General features: G+C 32.8%; 1 long non-coding RNA gene across 2 annotated transcripts in view; it reads right to left on the reverse strand.

Annotated features, from left to right (window-relative positions):
• The window catches only part of LOC137622254 (uncharacterized), an 848,023-nt gene that overhangs the window by 226,875 nt on the left and 608,648 nt on the right, over window positions 1-12,500 (reverse strand). For both annotated transcript variants that reach the window (XR_011040391.1, XR_011040390.1), the window contains exon 3: window positions 3,713-3,766. This is a non-coding gene — a long non-coding RNA (uncharacterized lncRNA). The remainder of the gene's footprint in view (window positions 1-3,712; window positions 3,767-12,500) is intronic.

Below are 12,500 nucleotides of genomic sequence, written 5' to 3' on the forward strand. Positions count from 1 at the left end.
TAGCAACAACATTTTTCAATAGATTACATTTTAATCGTTTTTTACAACCTAAGCAAAGAACTTAAAAATATTGCAGCATGAGATACTAAGGTTTTTGTTTTGATTTCGTTAGGTATTTGCATATATTGAAATGTACTCTATATATATATATATATATATATATATATATATATATATATGTATATATGTATATATATATATATATATATATATATATATATATATATATATATATATTTATATATATATATATATATACATATATATATATATATATATATATATATATATATATATATATATATACACTGTGTGTATATATATATATATATATATATATATATATATATATATATATATATATATATCAGTTCTTATGGCTACGAAAAGCCTAAATATAACTCTAAGACAATTTCAACTATGAAAGTGGTCCAATTGTTGTAATTCATGTACTATTTCCGTTATTTATTTTATATCTACGCAATGGCTAAGATTGGGTTCAAATATGAATAAATATTTGCATAAATGTATATGCACACATACACACGCATATATATATATATATATATATATATATATATATATATATATATATGTGCGTGTGTGTGCGTGCGCGTGTGTGCGTGTGTGTACCGGTGTCTAGTTACAAGAAGTCCAGCAATTTCTTTAAAATGAATATTTCATCTAATCCATGCATAATGTAACCTAAATAGAAAAAAAGAAAAATTGTTTCTTTCATCGTTCCCCTTTTATAATCGATATTTTTGCATTTACTGCTGCTGTTTGAAAGAATCATTATCCATCCTTTTGTACTTGCATTAGCTTAGCATTGTTAATTCAACAAAGAGTACTGGGCTTCGTAAAAGATAAGCTCAATCAACTTTAACAAAGCAAAATTTTTCTCTCTTTATCTCTTGTCTACCTTAATTTGTATCTGCAATTCATTTTAATCGATACGCATGGTGTATGTATATATATACACATACACACATGCATATATATACACACACACACACACATATATATATATATATATATATATATATATATATATATATATATATATAATCACTTTCGGAGTAGAAATCCGTTAACGTTGTGATGGAGTCTGTCTATCACTGTGATCAGCAAAGCTGTACTAGTCAGGGACATCCATACTAGGTGAATTTGCTGTGAGCAATCAAATAACAGTAAAACGACTCTCACCATAACCAATCCACACTGGCCAGCGAGGTGATGAAACCTGGTCAAACAAAAGGCATGAATAAATACATATGAGGCCTTTGTCCTACAGTGGACTAGAAACGACTGTATTTGTTGTTTTGTGTGTGTGGATGTGTACACACACACACACACACACACACACATATATATATATATATATATATATATATATATATATATATATATATAGATAGATAGATAGATAGATAGATATGGATAGATTTTATATCATGGGTTGTATGCGTAGTTCCATAAAATAATGAATTGAAAAGTACATTCTACCGCCAGGAAGAATAAGGTCTTTATCATACTATGATAAATGGATAATATCACAAATAGGAGAGAGAGAGAGAGAGAGAGAGAGGAGAGAGAGAGAGAGAGAGAGAGAGAGAGAGAGAGAGAGAGAGGAACCTTGTTAATATCATATTTCCGTTGTTCGTATTAACATTACTATCAAATAAAATTATATAAAATGCTTTCGGACTAGAACGGAGAACGCCCAAAATGGATTCACCTCCGTTAGATCTCCATTCACTCTTCAGGCCCATCTCACTTCGATGTATTTCGAGTACTAATTACCTTCGGTTTCTACCAAAACCTCCTCCCAGATCCATTGTCGGCCGTAGCCTTTTCCTCTTGTATCGCCTCCCACTTCATTTGATAAAAGTACACCTTTAAAGATTTCTTTTAGCGTCTTAGTAGCCTTTTGTGAAAATAATTAACTATCGTATAGATACACGACTACCATATTTCTATCCTACTATATTACCTTGACATCTGATTGTATGTCCCAACCTTTCAACCTCATAACGGGATGAATATTAAGTGGAAGGGCAAGTATATATATATATATATATATATATATATATATATATATATATATATATATATATATATATATATATATATACATATATATATTATATATATATACATATATATATGTATATATATATATGTATATATATATATATTATATATATATATATATATATAAATAAATATATATATATATATATATATATATATGATAAATTTTTCACATTTAAACAGAATTTTCATATTTCAAATAAGCCATATATATTAATACATTAAATTCTGGATTCTCTTAACGACCTCGGATCAGAGTCCCAGGCGAAATCCCACAAAGACTATATAGTATCTGACCGGCCGGGTTTCGAAGCCTGGTCCACGATACTTGCATGACATTAACCATACCACTTAGCCACTAAGTCTTTGAGTAATTTCGTCTGGGGCTCTGATCCCGAGGTCGTTAAAAGAATCTAGACTTCAATGTATTAATATGTATATGGCTTATTTGAAATATATATATATATATATATATATATATATATATATATATATATATATATATATATATATATGTATGTATTAAGTATGATGCAATGGAAAAAGGTATAATTACTTTTGTGTGTGACAAGGTGACAACCTAAAACAATGGGTAACCAACATGCTAACAACTGGCGTCGTCCAACCCGGACCAGAGTAACTCGGTAATCAAAAATAGCAAATCAATCCACCAATACGTATTTGCAAGAATGGGACTTTCAGTCCCAAGTTAAGTCCACGTAATAATACTACGTCTCGGATAACATTACTTATACGATACATAAGCTGATCTACTAAAAGGCCATAAACATTGTTAAACAATCTATTATTGAATTATATATATATATAAAAAAATTGGTAACATTTTCTATCATCACACATTCACGAGAAAATCCTACAAAGCTCGTCTACAATGAAGAAATGTATATACGTGAAAGTACAGTACCATAAGGTATTTTGATTTTGTAATTTGGATGACTGAGAGGCTAATAAATTATTACAATAGTATCATGTACAACCTCTTCCTTACGGAGTACATCAGACGATTTACATAACGTTTGATGTAAAGAAACTATGAAATATTTTACAAAGGCAATTTTGCATGCTAAATTCTAAATGGCTGGACTATTCTCAGTGTGGGCTTACCTAACTAGGTCAAATTTGGGCCATAAAGCAGCACTTGCACTTGATTAAAAAATGGGCATTTCCAATATGGGTAACAACATATTCGTCAAGGGTAAACACTATGAATAAAAAGTACATTATAAGTAATATAAATAAGAAAAAAATAATGTCTTTATAATAAATAATAATGGAAGAACATGGCTAAATTCCTTTCTGCCATAATAATGAAAAAAATAAGTGAATCATTATATTTAAAAAAATAAATGAATGTTCGAACATTATTACTATCAAATGCAACGAATAAATAAGACATAAATATCAGTCAAATACAAAGAATTAAAATTAAAACCATCAGAAATAACTAGGAGAGAAACTAACCAAATCGTTAAAGGTAAAAACAAAACCCCAAAATTAAAAAGTCATTGTAAGTGATCATCAAGATGGTTACCCAATATCGTATAAAATAACTAAACCACATAAAAGAAAATATTCATTCAAAGTTCTGAACACTTACCTCAATTCTCAGGATAATATTCAACGCCGATGCCATTGATACGTGTCAATCTGGCTAAAAAAAAAAAAAAAAAATAAAGCTGTAGCTTTCAAACATGGTCAAAACTTCATTATGATTCAGTTTTTTATTATGCAGGAAACAAATAATTCGTTAGATATATAGGGATAACACATCAGTTATAAACTTTCGGGGGGGGGGGGGGGGGTAAACTTACCACTCAAAAAACCGAAGTCTTATAAAGAGGAAGGAGGGAAACAAAATGAGATAACGAATAACTTTTCACAAAAATGTTCGTATTTTACTACCAACAATTTAATTTCTCCATTTGTAAAAGGATGCTGTTCAAAAGCTGTTGAAATGACGCGTCTTATTCTTGTCTTACAGTTCACACAAGCTAAGGAAGTTTACTATATCAAGGATCGAAGAACTTTCGGCTTGGGATTGGTCAATAGGGATTGCATCATATGTTGGTACGAGTTGAACGTACATAATGCATGAATAAGAAATAATGCGTGAAACGTGGCTGGTATATATTGCGGAACACGTTTTATATTCAAATGTAAAAAAATAAAAAACAAAACTATTAAGATAAAAAACTCATATCTTTAAGTTTATTTCTAAACACAAAAACTGCACTAAGAAGGATACAAATTTTGTTATTTTTTCCTCAAAAATAAAAATGGGGAAAAAATAAGTTTGACCACTTAACGGAAAGGAAAGAGAACGCATATGGTTAGCGAGACAATTGAATTCAAGATAAATACCCATGACGAATGCGATGGCAATTAGCTACGTTGACCGTATAGTTGATGTGAACTTGGGCACGAAGGCAGTAAAAGAAATAAAGAAGCGAAGAACACACACACACACACACACACACAGACACACTGACTCACACACACACACACACACACACACGAATACGCATAGTTTATCACATAACAAATTCAGGAAAAGTTTAACAGTACTGAACATCTCTTAAAACCTCTGACAGGGCAATTCGTTATCTAAGATGAGAAACAAACACAGGGAGAGAGAAATAATCCAGCTTGTTTTCTTACGCACTCATATTCGAGAGAGAGAGAGAGAGAGAGAGAGAGAGAGAGAGAGAGAGAGAGAGAGAGAGAGAGAGAGAGAGAGAGAGAGAGGAAAAGCTAATCAGAGGCAACTAAGAAAGGGCACGATAGAGAGCCAAAGGGTCTCTTTGAGTCGAGATGCTCCACATGCCAAAAGCCCATTCGTTAGCTCCAGTCAAGAAATTATCTAATTATCTGCGTGTAGGCGCCAACACACCACCCCAACTAATTATACATCTGGGCATAAATCATTCATAATTTGTTCGCGTTCTTTTAGATTCGAAGGCTATCAAGGAGGTGAGCCCATTTGCATAGATGTCTTCATTTACTGAGGAACTTCGCAACCTTCTCCTTTCTGGACCCCACCGTTATCTCTTCTTGGCCCCCATGAGTCAAGCCTTCGGGCGATTAACAAATGTGCACTCATCCCAAAATATTCATGGGCCAAAAAGAAGCCTTCTCTTAAAATAGTTTCATTGCTCTTTCATTCGGGCTCCTCCAGGAGAAAGCAGCAACGCATCGGAACATCATACGAAAAATCCAAATCTTTACTTCCATTGATTGATTAAGGACACCAATATGAAAAATTCTATATAAGTCAAGGTTAAAATCAACAAAAATAATGAATACCGATCGCCAGGAATAATAAAAATCTATTTGTAATCTTTTAAGTTATAGGCTCAACCTAAATCTGGAACATTTCGAGTATCACAGAAAATCCTAAATAAATAAGTGAACTGATAAACCGTCTTATGCTGGTCATTTTGATACGTAAAAAAAGGGCCTCTCTCTCTCGTTCTCCCCCCTCTCTCAGACAAGAATCTAAAGAAATCAGAGCAATTGCTTAAAATGCAACAGAGCGTATCTAGCTCTGAGCTTAGCGATAAGTGTGGGATGAATTATGACCCATTATCAGCATTCACTATCGCTCTAATAGGCACAAGCATGATGGTTGAAATTGTGATTTATGTTTCTATGGTTACGCCCTTTACACAGTGCTCAACCCAAAGAAGAATATCGAAATCTCGTGAAGTTAAATTTGGTTTATAAACTGATGACCTGAAATATTTAAAGAAATATGTCTCATTAATTTCGATATGAATGTTCCAAAAAATATATTCCCAAGATGGAGATTATTAGGTCAACATTTACGAATTACTATCAGGAGCAAGACCCCGTGTTGTTATAAGGCTAGCTTAATCTAACAACCACAACACTAAATTTACATGCAAGTAAAATCGATATAACCATGTATATTAAAAACATAGATGGGCATAAGAAAATAAGTGATAACGTAGTTAGGTCGAGGAGATGAACTTATATCTCGGTGGAAAGCCTCATATTACTTCTAAATTACAATGATAACACCTAGATTATCCTTAACTCTAAAAATGTCATGACAGAATTAATAAAAAAATACCATAAGAAAAGGTTATTCAATGAAACCTGTATTAGTCTTTGGACTGGATATAATACTTAGAATACATTTTTATAGTAATTCATAATATATACTTTTTAATGGAACAAAATACATTGGAGAATAAATGTACGAACAAATGTTTTGTGGGAACCAACTTCAGTTTGGGTATGTACGTAATCACAATGGAAAAAATCAATATACCAAAGGGAACGTAATAATGAAAAATACTCATATAAATAAAAACGTGTATTCATGATTGAAACTTACTGAAAATATCACATACCAATAAATGCATAAATTAGTCTATTGAATTTTTTGGGAAGAGGAACTGGGTGACGGTGTCGAGGCAGGTCAAAATGAAAACTAATCTCAGTGTTCCCAGATAAAAAAAAATACGTTTTTGTCTGAAAAATCTCAAATACATCTTGCATAGTGCTAATGGCAAGGGAGAATTTCCCTCTAAAAATGAATTAAAAATGTACTCCGGCAAAGAGCACTTCAACAAGAGTGAGAAACAGTGGGAAACGAGTACCTTACATGCCAATACGTAATCTATTATGGCCTGATTATATATTCAAGTAAGATAAGGTAATAACGTTCTATTACCTGATTGAGAAATGGATAAAAAACCGGAACTAATTCACATTTCTGCGAGAGAGAGAGAGAGAGAGAGGAGAGAGAGAGAGAGAGAGAGAGAGAGAGAGAGAGAGAGAGAGAGAGAGGGTGGGGGGGGGGGTTCTATAAAATCATACCTAATACTGAACGGTAAAACACCATTCAGTGATAAAAAGTTTCAAATAAGATAATTATAGAAAGTAAAGCTAAAAGCTTCTTTATAATTTTGTTGTACAGCAAGAGTAATGAACAGTCCACAATTTAAAGTAAGCATATATTATTTTTTTTTTCTTATAAGGGTACGAATTGCTGTAACTGACGGCAGATATGGTTAAATTATTATAAAATTCATATACCTGATAGAAATAAAGTTCTATACCTGCTAAACCTTAAGAAAATCATTTGATTATTGTAATATATTGTAAAACGATTTTGAATGTGAAAATCGTCATAATAATTCAAAAGTGTACACTATCAATAATGAAGTCATATTAAACTTCAACTAGCCAACAGTACGCATCTATTTGGAAATTACCGGGTATCTAAGAATCACATTTTCTATTTAGATTATGGAATATACCAAAAGGCTATTAACCTGTATAATAACCTTAAGCATAACATAATTGTAGATTGCTCTTTAAACTATTCCTGAATACATTCATTAATCCGTCAGATCTTTTAAAATCGATTTGAAATGAAGGGGAATATAACAAAAGGTTTGGCCTGATTTCCTTTTCATATACTTAATCGCAAGAGGTTTTCCAGGATTCCAGGGAACTTCTAAGGCTCTCTTTTAGGTCCTACCTTGGAAAATAAACGTTGTTCCGTCTTCCTTGCCAGGATTAACTGGTTTGTGATGATAAGCAAATTCATGAGACGTAAGGATGCTGACAAAGTTAGGGTTCATTATTAAATACAAATACATACACATGCACACACAAACACGCATAGATACATTATATATATATGTGTGTGTATATATATACACATATATGTATATATATATATGTATGTATATATATACATATATATGTATATATATATACATATATATATATATATATATATATACATATATATATATATATATATATATATATATATATATATATATATATATATATATATATATGTATCAACATCAGATTAGGAAAAGTAAAATACAACTTTCTCTAAAAAGAAAAGTATTTGATCAGATGATTCTACCAGTATCAACTTACATCATAGGCTAGTTACAACTCAAGGAACTATGGAAAGAATAATGATGGGATTAACCCTAAGAGTAAAAGAGCAACATGGATACGAAAGCAAACTAAAGTAGAGGATATTCTAACAGCATGTGAAAAAAAAATGGACATAGGCAAGGCATATAATGAGAATGGCAGATAATAGATGGACATTAAGAATACCAGAATGGGCCCCTAAAGATTGCAAAAGAAGCAGCGAAAGTAAGAGAAAATGATGGATTGACAAACTAAGTAGATTTGCAAGTATAAACTGGACCAAATCCAAAATATAGAAGATAAGATAAGTGTAGTCTTGAAGAAAAACGCCTGGTAGGGGGACCACCCACCATATGCTGAAATATGATCCCGAAGTTCGCAGGCCTATTCATGATAATGGGGACAAAGTTTAGTTACGATGGGGTATCTATAACATATGTGATAGGTACCACGTGATCACCTGCTACCACTGTCACAGGTATGGACATATTGAAAAAGATTGCAAGTCTAAGAATGAAGATAAAGTCTGCGGGAAATATTTAGGGAGACACTCCACCAGGGAGTGTAATTCGTAAGTGCCAAAGTGTATAAACTGCACAAAGGTAAACAGACCAAGTGACCACACAGTAAATTCTAGAGACTGCAATGCTTTCGACTTGGAATTGAAAAGACTGGCGGAAAATACTGATCATGGTTACTACGGATGTCATAAACTGTGGCTATGTAAATATACAATCTGTAGGTAATAACACTGTTCAAATTCGATAATTGATAAACGAGAAATATTTAGATATACTACCATTATCTGAAACATGGCTAAATAACTTGGACAAAGCAAAGATCACTGAAATGACGGCCCCCACACATGCCTTCTTTCACATACCGAGAGAAGGTAGGTCTGGTGGGGGTGTCGGACTCTTTATTCATAAAAGTTACTCAAATCTCAAAACGTTGAAAAGAATTAGTGTAACAAGCTTTGAATATATAGAAATAAAATTTACGCTAAAAGATAGAGGAATATCCTTTGTAACAATCTACAAACCTCCTAGCAAAAAACTCTAGTATCTTTTTTGAAGAATTCGGTGCTATATTTGAGATGATTATCATGGAGAAAAACGAATTAACTAGTTATCTGTGGAGACTTCAATTTTTGGATGGATGACGCATCAAATCCTGACGCTTGGGCCTATAGTGAGTTACTAGAATCATATCGACTGGTGAATAATGTCGACTGCACAACTACTTTAACTGGGCATACGTTAGACTTAGTTATAAATGATGACATGAATAATATTGTATCTGATATAAAAGTCGAAGAGAAATGTACTATCTCCCCAGTACACAAACTTATTACGTTTAGTCTACCTCTACAGAAACGTGCATTAGTAAAGAAAATAAACTTTAGACATAAATCAAATTTTTCTCCTACCTTATTCATTGAAGAAGTCACAATGAAAATAAATGATGCTATCAACATTCCCTGTGATCATGATGACCAACGTCTGTTAGGAGCTAAGTGTGCTAACTGTCTTATGACCACTTACAATAAAGTAAGTAAAAGTGAATATGATACAATGTGCCCACCGATGGAAAAGACTTGGTTTGATGGAGAGACTTTGGTAAAAAAAAGAGAGAAAAAAAGACGTAAAGAAAGAAAGTTGAATAGGTTAAAAACTGAAAGTACTTGGGTAGAATACAAAACTGCTGCGTGTCAATATAACTACCTACTAAGAAAGAAAAAAAGTGAATACTATAAGAGAAAGATCCTCGAAGCAGCAACAGACATAAGTAAGTTATATCGTCTCCTGAATGGTATATTGGGAAATGTAAAAGAAAAGAAGCTACCTGATGGATACAGTGACCAGGAACTAGCAAATAATTTTCAAGTATTCTTTAAAAACAAAATTGAAAACATAACCAGGCCATTTGTAAATACTCAACATCAGATTAATGAGACACTAGGCACAAAGAAAAAATATTACGATTTAACAACATAACACAAGATGACATCATCAGAATGATTAAAAGAGCAAAGAAAACAAACTGCGCGATTGATCCTATGCCAATATCTGAGGTAATTGGAGAGAGAGACTTCTAATCTAGCCGAAATACTAATGAGAATAGCAAATGCAAGCATTGATGAATGTATGTTTCCTAAATCTGAGAAAATGGCTATAGTCACACCAGTTTTGAAAAATGCACTGGACTACCAGGAATTAAGCTCATATAGACCTATTTCAAATCTATCTTTTGTCTCAAAAGTGCTTGAACATTTAATTCTTGAACAACTAGTCAGCCACTTAGAAGTAATAGAAGCTTTGCCTGACAACCAATCTGCTTACAGAAAACTATACTCTACGGAGATATGCTCGAAATGATGGATGAAAATAAATGTGGTATCTTAATACTGCTCGATCTCAGTGCTGCTTTTGATACAGCGGTGCATGAACTGCTACTAAATGATCTACGGTCCATCGGCGTTGAAAATCAAGCCTTCGAATACCTAAAAGACTACCTGGTTGGTAGAAATTACTGTGTACAAATTGGAAACTCTTACTCATCATATGAACCCTTAAACAGAGGGGTACCGCAGGGGGGTGTACTTGGCCCAATCTTATTCTGCATCTATACAATTGGTCTATCGAAAATGCTATAAAGGCATGGCGTGAAGTTTAAACTATTTGCAGATGACACACAATTTTACTTCTCCATAAATGATATACATGACACTACTGAAACTCTAAACCGAATCCTTGATAGTGTTAGAGAAAGGATGACATTTACACAACTAAAATTAAATGAGAACAATACTGAATTCATGGTGGTGGGCAAAAGAAACAGCATGAGAAACTTAGGTGATATTCAAATGAACATAAATAATGACTCGGTGCGGATATCTAGTAGAGTTCAAGATCTAGGTATATTTCTTGACAGTAACCTGTCTCTAAATGCCCAAATAAATAATGTAATAAAAACTGCTGGTTATCATCGAAGAAATATTGCGTTTATAGAAAAGTACCTGGACGAAAACTTTGTAAAGAAACTTGTGATAAACTGTGTTATTACCAGGATTGACTACTGCAACTCTATCTACTACGATTTACCAAAAGTTCAACTTAAGAAATTACAAAACATAATAAACAGAGGAGCAAGACTGATAAAAGGTGTCCTACCTAGAGAAAGGATCACCCCTATACTAATCGATTTACACTGGCTGCCGATTAAAGCGAGAATTGAATTTAAAATATGTACAATAACCCACCAAGTTATCAAAACCGGGCGTCCAAAATACTTAAGAGAATTTCTACACATTGCGCAGCCAACAAATTGTGTCGACACGAAAATAGTTACAGATGGCTTCAAACTATTGGAACCTAGATATATGTCTACTTTAGGCTCCAGAGCATTTAAATATGCGGCCCGCGAAACATTCGAATGATTGAAGACATTAAGGCTTTCAAGAGGAAACTGAAGACTTTCTTATTTCATGAGTCTTTTGACAGTGACGATTTAACAGTAAATGAACAATATGTGATATGAAATGTTAAATACTCTGAACGAACAAGGTAAAACGACAGTGGAGGTCCTGTAGAGAGTGGGGTTCCCATGCTCTATAGGACCGGAAAAGCAGCCATCAAAGTAAGTAAGTAAAGTAAAGAAAGACCAAGGGGAAGGACATGTGTGAGGCCTTTGTCCTGCAGTGGACTAGTAATGGCTGATGCTGATGATGATATATTAAACGCAAACACACACCTGCATATATATATATATATATATATATATATATATATATATATATATATATATATAATATATATATATATATATATGTATATACACACAGATAGATAGAAAATATATTAGATCAGTAAGTATATTGATAGCTAGACGTCGTAATTACATGGGAATAGAGAAGCGAAACTTCAAAGACTTGAGAAAGAATTCAAAATGTTTTCGCTTTAAGGTGAAAATCGAGAGCAAATGGAACGAAAACTGAGATTAAGAGGAAGGTTTAGTGATGATTATTAATGCAGACGTTGGAAGAGTAGATGAAAAACGTATATGTACCATTGGTGAAAATCTGGAATGATGGGAGGAAAACGCAAGTCAGAAGACAGGTTAAAGGAGTGGAACAAGGTGCGTTAAAAGGGTTATGAAAAAAACATTGAGTATGCATGAAAGCCACGATTGGACTACACGAAGGAATTGCTTACAAACTCTCCTCTATGTATGTGAATTCTGTATGTTAATAGGGAATGGAATTAAAAATGTGGAAGTTGTAGAGATGAATTGTTTTCTTAGTAAATGTTACAAATGAGGAATTGGAAGGGTGGGCAATTTGGAAATAGATAGAAGCTGTAAAAAGATTAGCGTCGGTGAGATGTCGAATCAATGTACCGTACATGTATTACAAGATTGAGTCATCATATGGAATGAGTGAATGGAGAATGATA

Source organism: Palaemon carinicauda, chromosome 2 (genome assembly GCF_036898095.1).
Source record: "Palaemon carinicauda isolate YSFRI2023 chromosome 2, ASM3689809v2, whole genome shotgun sequence".
NCBI classification, from domain to species: Eukaryota; Metazoa; Arthropoda; class Malacostraca; order Decapoda; family Palaemonidae; genus Palaemon; species Palaemon carinicauda.